The 7,545-nt window shown below is 42.0% G+C and overlaps 1 long non-coding RNA gene across 2 annotated transcripts; it reads left to right on the top strand.

The window, feature by feature from the left end:
• Positions 1–794: 794 nt before the first annotated feature.
• Positions 795–7,284, top strand: LOC134440246 (uncharacterized). 2 transcript variants are annotated; one of them, XR_010032938.1, is made up of 7 exons: positions 795–1,213; positions 1,531–1,685; positions 2,551–2,613; positions 4,646–4,740; positions 6,432–6,512; positions 6,658–6,818; positions 6,909–7,284. It is a non-coding gene; the product is annotated as an uncharacterized LOC134440246 (long non-coding RNA). The 2 variants fall into 2 exon arrangements; XR_010032936.1 differs by lacking the exon at positions 6,432–6,512 and having other exon boundaries at positions 800–1,213.
• The last annotated feature ends 261 nt before the right edge of the window (positions 7,285–7,545 follow it).

Genomic DNA, 7,545 nt, shown 5'->3' with positions numbered 1-7,545 from the left:
ACAGTAGACAAGCAGTGTCACGGACTTTATTTCTTTTTGACTTGGAAACACAGGTGTACCTGTACCCATGAGGCAGGCTACACTCCACACCACAATACACACAAGGGCTTTATCTGAGCCACACCCCTGCTTTGATACAGTAGTGTGTGTGTGTGTGTGTGTGTGTGTGTGTGTGTGTGTGTGTGTGTGTGTGTGTGTGTGTGTGTGTGTGTGTGTGTGTGTGTGTGTGTGTGTGTGTGTGTGTGTGTGTGTGCGTGCACGCGCGCATGTGTGTGTGTGTGCGCGCGTGCGTGTGTGTGTGTGTGCGCGCGCGCATGTGTGTGTGTGTGCGCGCGTGCGTGTGTGTGTGTGTGTGTGTGTGTGTGTGTGTGTGTGTGTGTGTGTGTGTGTGTGTGTGTGTGTGTGTGTGTGTGTGTGTGTGTGTGTGTGTGTGTGTGTGTGTGTGTGTGTGTGTAACCGAGGTCACCTGCGCTAGTTCGCGACTTGACCTACGGGTCAGCGCTCCAGTTTGGCATGGGAGTATGGTGTTATAATCGGGACAAAACATCCACGAGCGCCACTTACGGCACACGCGAGGTATTTTATTCTGCTCGCGCGCGTAGACACTGTCGCGCGCGCGAGTTTGCTCTGCGCGCGCGCGCAAACGCTGCCACGCGCGCGCAAACACCGTCTCACGCGCGAGAGGTGACATGAATTTCCTCACGCGCGCGAGCAGAAATATGAATATTTAAATTATCTCCTCCCACTGGTTAGCATAACAAATGAAGCGGAAGTTAGTCCATAATAGTCAAACACAGAGAGCTCAGATCTCAATTGTTGATAGACTATCGTTGCTACGGTGACTGCAACCGACCACCTTTGAAACACAACTGAAACGCAACTCACGGCTGCTGCTGACAAGGGCATTCACATATTTATTCGTAAAACCATTTTATTTTTGGTGGATGAAAACATTGTGTCAATATGCTATGTCTATGTTCGCCTTATTCACCCGGAACGTTCTAAAGACGTTGAGGGGTACACTTCAGGGGTACATTCGGCAACGCACCAGCTGTCATGGCGCCTCACTTGCTGTGTTGTGTGCCCAAATGTTCGTCCTCAAAGAGAAAAAAAATCCTACCGTGGACAGACTTTCCACCGTTTCCCCAAAGAGCAGGCACTTCGCAGTGGATGTATAAATCACATCTAGAGGGGTCCTGGTCCATATTTCAAGGTAAGATGCAAAATTATGTTCAATCATACGCATTAGCTAGCACAAATAAGCTAGCTCGTCAAACTTGTCATGACTATGTAACCTAATGACGCGAATGCCTCGGTGAAATAAAAAATATGAATGTGTAATTACACAACGCTACATTTATATGATATTTCCAGATCGCTATTTCAAGATTAGGCTTTTAATTGTGTGGTAAGCGATCCGATGGCCACTGATTTTGTGCTACCAGAACCAGTAGCATAGGCCTACTTGTGCCAAAATCAAGTTGTTTTGCTAACGAACTAAAATGCATACCCTGGTATTTATGGTTACAGATCAACGCTGAGACCAAGGTTTGCTCTGAGCACTTTGAGAAGCAGTGTTTTGTAAAGACCACCCGTGTTATCACAAAGCTTATAAAGGATGCTGTGCCAACTTTCGCCTGGACTTCAGAGAGGCCAAAGAGGAGAATCATCATTCGCAGACCGAGGTTAGTTTGTTCAGTCAATATTCAACTGACATGTGTTTAGCAACCCTCTAATAATAATAATAATAATAATAAACTGAGAATAGTTCGCCATAGGAATAGCCTACATTTAAATTTAGACAAGACTGGAGAATTAATGTATGTGCTGGAGATAATTGCACCGTTCCGCGGTGTCTCCTTCAAATGAATGGCAAAGTAGCATGCTAGCTTTGGCTGTGGGGAGGGTTTTGAACAGGACTGGCCTGCTCCTCCCTCCGAGTCCAGTGACTTTTTAATAACTCACTTTTCTAAAGTTTTAACTTGGATTTCTGTCACGTTTAAACGCCACCGCTCCTGGATCTCTCTCTATGCTGTGCCCTGCCTAGTATTTCTGAGTCCCCTGAAATAGGCTGTCTGCATTCTCTTTTTAAATGCACTGGGCCCTTTCTTTCAAATTAGTCAGTTCGTTTCAGATCTTGTCATTTCTGCTATAGGTGACTGCTCAAGATGTGGCTTCCTGTAGTTCAGAGATAGTTTTCAAAACTGCCTCAAGCTTATGTAGTAGTGTTAACAATAAACAGGTGTGGAACACATGGCCTATATTTGAATAGTTGTGGGAATAACTGTGGGAACATGGAGCAGCAAGAATAAGCTGTGGGACCAATGGGCTGTGGGAAACATAGAGCAGCTGACCCCCAACAGGGTCTTCATGGTTGTATGACCTGAATACATTTTCAAAGCGGAGCCACAGGATGCGGGCTTCTACTCTTTTCCACTATTAGACGCGCCTTTGTCCTGCACCTGGCCTCAGCGAGGTGGGGTGTGCATACTCTTACTTTTATAAAAATGTTGTATATTGACCACTAATTCTGTGCATGCTGTCATACAGAGATGATGACCCATTCCTGAAGTTGGACGCCAGAATGCAGGAAGGTGCTGTTTAAGAGCCTAGGTAGGTATTTGCTCTCAAGACACTTGTTTGCCACAATTTAGGAAACACTGTCAAAGTGTGTGAATGACAAAGACCAGCTTACAATGATTTATCTTCTCTTTTCTTTTCTTTCTGTGCTGTGTGGGACATGTTTGACATGTAAATAGACCACTAGGCTAGTTCAGTTGTTGGCGGTGGATTTATGTTGATTATAAATACAAGTCCTTTAGTAGGCTAGTAGGCTAACTAATTAATGCGAGCATGACCTACTGTGTCATGCTAAACAAGCAGGAAGCTGGGCATTCTTGGCGACTCTAGGAACTACAAACCCCAACTCCGATGAGGTTGGGACGTTTGGTAAACAGTGAATAAAATCAAAATGCTATCATTTTCAAAACATTCAATCCATTCATTAGATGGAGAATAGTGAAAAGACAACATATTAAGTGTTAAAACCGAGAAAAAATATTGTTTTGGGGGACATATGTACTCATTTCTAATTTGATAAATCCAACACGTCTCAAAAGAGTTGGGACGGGGATCAGTGAAAATTAGTAAACATCCAAATAAGATAAAACAGCAAAGAAGAACATTTCAAAATGAATTGTACTGACGGACAATATAGGTGTCCAGGTATAAGATCATCACAGAGAGGCTGAGTCACTCAGAATTAAAGATGCAAAGGGAATAATTACCATAGTGATTACATACATTTTTGAATTCCCTTGGATTTACCACGATTGAGTGTATATAAGACATATTTTTGTTAATAAAATCGTTGTATAGGTTCATGACATCATGAAATATATATTGGCTGTAGTCTCACTCTAGCACACCAGGAATTAGAGCTATTGAAAATTGACCATATTAAGAATGCTTAATGCATGAAAATGATACAGGGGTGTAACATTCTCCTAAGCACCTGAGCTCACTTGAAATAGACCCAGAAGACATGGGAAACTGTCCTTTGCTTACAGAAGTCAGCAGAAGTTGTAGAAGTCCATTCTTTTTGACAATAATACAGCATTGCACATCCTGTGCTACAGTAAAAATGGACCATCCAACTTGTATTAGTGCTAGCTTCAAAAGTCAGCCTCCATGATGGCATGTGGGTGCAGTAGTGCATTGGTTAAGATGTTCTCACTCATCTGTAGAGTTAAATACAGTGCTGAATGGTATAAATGGGTTTTAAACAGCATGAAAAGCCACTCATGCATTATATTTTGAAGGGAGATCTTCGATTACTGCCACATAGTAAGGTCAAATTGCATTCTCTACTATGTTTTAACAGTTTGGCTCCATCATAAGGACCAGCAGGTGATAAAATGGTGGGTTTTTGGTCAAGACCTGTCACACTGTAAGCACTACAGAAAGGAAAACATTGCAAAACATGACAAGGAATACACCCACCATTTAAGCTGGTGAAATCATGTCCAAGATAGGAATTAACACTGTTTTTTATATAAAATCATCTCATCGGTTAATGTATTTAACTGTTAATTGTTGTCTTTTGTTTTGTTTTTAGTCTTCCTCGACATTTGCTGCCATTTATTGTCCCCGTCCCAACTCTTTTGAGACGTGTTGGATTTATCAAATTAGAAATGAGTACATATGTCCCCCAAAACAATATTTTTTCTCAGTTTTAACACTTAATATGTTGTCTTTTTACTATTCTCCATCTAATGAATAGATTGAGTGTTTTGAAAATGATAGCATTTTGATTTTATTCACTGTTTACCAAACGTCCCAACTTCATCGGAGTTGGGGTTTGTATAATACAGGCCAAGTCGTCATTGTTATAAGATGGTAATAACATCATCAAATATTTGCCCTGTTGAATGGATGTACGTTTTTGCGTCACATCCTGTTGATGCTAAAATTACGTGCACTGTTACATCAAGATTCATGAACTTGTCAGCAGTGCAGCCAGCCTTCTTTCTATGGCCGTAATGTAATCGTTTACAGCTCTCGAAATGAGCAGACAGCTCAGCTGCTTGGTGCATACTCTTACCAATCGGTCTATATTATTCCCTCTTGCATTATTTATTTTCAGGCGGTGGAAGAAGCACTTGCAGGTATGCTACCGACCAGGCTCCTCAACATCAATCCGAGACGGAAGATGAAACGGGATGAAGCAGTTAGATTGAGGTAAACATCTACACACCCCTGTTCAAATTCCAGGTTTTTTGTTACGTAAAAAATGACAGAAAACAAACTTAAAGCTTTAAAAGGGAAGAATAGAAAATAAAACTTCTATTAACATTGTTGCATAAATATGCACACCCTTAAACTAATACCTTGTTGCAGCACCTTTGGCTTCTATCACCGCACTCAGTCTTTTGGGTAAGAGTCTATCAGCATGGCAAACATAGAAGTGACAATATTTGTACACGTATCTTTGCAAAAAGTACTCCAAATCTGACAGATTGCGAATGCATCTCATCTGCACAGTCCTGCTCAGATTGCCCAACAGATGTTCCGTGTCATACAGGAATGAACTCTCCCACTCCCAGTCCAGGTCTCTGCGGTCTTCTGAAAAGGACAATCTCATCATCCCCCGAGCCAGACTCCGTACTGTTGGTGACAGAGCTTTTTGTGTTGCTGCCCCCACGCTCTGGAACAGTCTACCTCCCAACATACGCCAGGCCCCCACACTGGCTACGTTGAAATCACATCTATTCACAGAGGCATATGGACTTTAACTTCACTGGCCCATCCCCTCCCCCTTTATGCCACTACAATGGCCACTGTGGAACTTTTCTAAATTCCAACCTCCATGACTTAAGCCCCGGTTACAACTGAAGAACGATAATCACATAGCATGATGCTGTCACCTTCATGCTTCACTTTACGCTTGGTGTTACCTTGGCAATGAGGTGTTGTTACCTTTTGTAATTATGTCCAAAATGTTAAACCTCGGTTTCACCTGACCATAATACATCTTCCCACATGCATTTGGGAGATTACAGAAGTATTTTTTGCAAAATGTACTCCACCGAGATTTAACTTTTTTGTCATAATTCGAAAGGGTATATTTGGCACAAAACATCACCCCAACAACACCATACTTTAAGTGAAGGGAGCCTTGTTGGGTGATCTGAAGAGGACTGACTGTGGGAGATTGCACTCGCAGTCTTTCTGATTTGGAGGGCTTTGCAAAGAGGGGTGAACGAATATTGCCATATTAATGTGTGCCATGCTGAGACTCTTACCCACAAAAGACTGTGCTGTAATGAAGGCCAAAGGTGCTGCAACTAAGTATTAATTTAAGGGCGTGTACATTTTTGCATTGCATTGCATTGATTAATAGTTTCGATTGAAGGAGGGAAAAGCTGTGAATTTATTTGTCTTTCTATTTTTTTTTACATCACAAAAACCTGACATTTGAAGAGGGGTGTGTAGACTTTTGGGAGCCACTGTACATGTAGAAATTATGCGTTCATATCTCTAACCCTCTTGGTTTAGCATGATAATGAAAAGAACTGTGAGCAAAAATGTGGCAAGCAGAAAACCAGAGTGGCTAGTGACTTGGGAAAACCCAACTGTGGCCGGAGAGCAAAACATTAATGTCAAAGCCTTGTCTGTACCCAGACATGGGTTCCTACCAGGTGTACGGATACCCAAACACAACCACATCGTATGTAAAGCGCAAGTCTGAATTAAATTTTCTACACACATGTACCTAAAAAGTGTACCACAGTCACCGTGTAGTTTGAATACTTTTACTTGAAGGAGAGGATTGTGCACACAGGTGCAGTACGAAGGTCAACTGTAGTTTTCAGAGTGAGGAGTCTGCACACTTAGAATCGTTTTTGTTGCGTTTTATTTTTTCATGGCAGGATAACGTACCTCAACAGTCTTCTTCAGATTCTCTACAAACACAGTCTGAGTGGTGATTAGAACATGCCTGGCATCCAAGGGTGTGGCCAGTTTGTTAACCCTTTACACTCTACACTCTACACTTTACAATTAGAATTATTGTACACTGTCTGGACAAGATGTAGAATACTACTGAGCGACAGTGATATGTCATGTTCTTAATACTGTTATATCCTGTCATTACAGACAAGGCGGCCGGAAACGTTGATGACCTCAATGACACTGGCTAGGTGAAGGACATCAACAAAATGGCATCAGGTCACCAGACATCAGCTCATAATCCACAACATCATCAACCATTTTGCGCCAAAAATGAAGCCGTTCACATACCATGGCATCCTAAGCAGGTAATTTCATACCTCTCAGTAACCTCAGAATGTATTAACAGAATAAACAAAATTATCACTTCCCATAATTTCTACCACATGTTTCAATAGGCAGCACTACACTACTGTGCAACAGTGAGAGAGAGCGGGCAAGGACAAGTAAAGCGGACCTACACTACAGCAAGACTTTGACACTTCTCCACGTTAGAGGCAACCATCACCCCCACCGTTGAGCAGCGGCTATGTGTAACCCCCAAAAGAGGAGATGATCCGACGATGTGTGTGTGGTGTGTGCGTGTGTGTGTGTGTGTGATGTATGATATTGTAACACTTCAGTCCTTCTTTTATACTATACAGTGTATACATATACATTTGTGGGTTTGTTTAAAAACCATAGCTGAGGTTAAGAAATGCATTATGACAAATACATCTGATTCAGGTGTACTGTCTTTTATTTGCCACAAATAAATCACATCCTGGAAACCTGTACGATGTGTGGATTTAAAGATCTGCCAGATCTTTGTGACGGCACAGGATTGCAGTGGAACCCAAACATAGCCTACGAACTCCCACGCCATCTCACCAACTGCCGATATGCAGTATGCCTGATTTTTCCTGTACAGCAAAGAAATGTAGAGATTGTGCCTTCATCAAGAATAGGTCATTTGGAATCACAAAAATTATTCAATTTACTTTGTGCGTGTGGTGTTGCTATTGCTGTTATTATTATGTTACTAGTGACCCCTTT

This window comes from Engraulis encrasicolus, chromosome 2, assembly GCF_034702125.1.
Source record: "Engraulis encrasicolus isolate BLACKSEA-1 chromosome 2, IST_EnEncr_1.0, whole genome shotgun sequence".
In the NCBI taxonomy this organism is placed as follows: domain Eukaryota; kingdom Metazoa; phylum Chordata; class Actinopteri; order Clupeiformes; family Engraulidae; genus Engraulis; species Engraulis encrasicolus.
The sequence above is the reverse complement of the archived record's forward strand: the minus strand, read 5'-3'. Positions and strand labels throughout refer to the sequence as shown.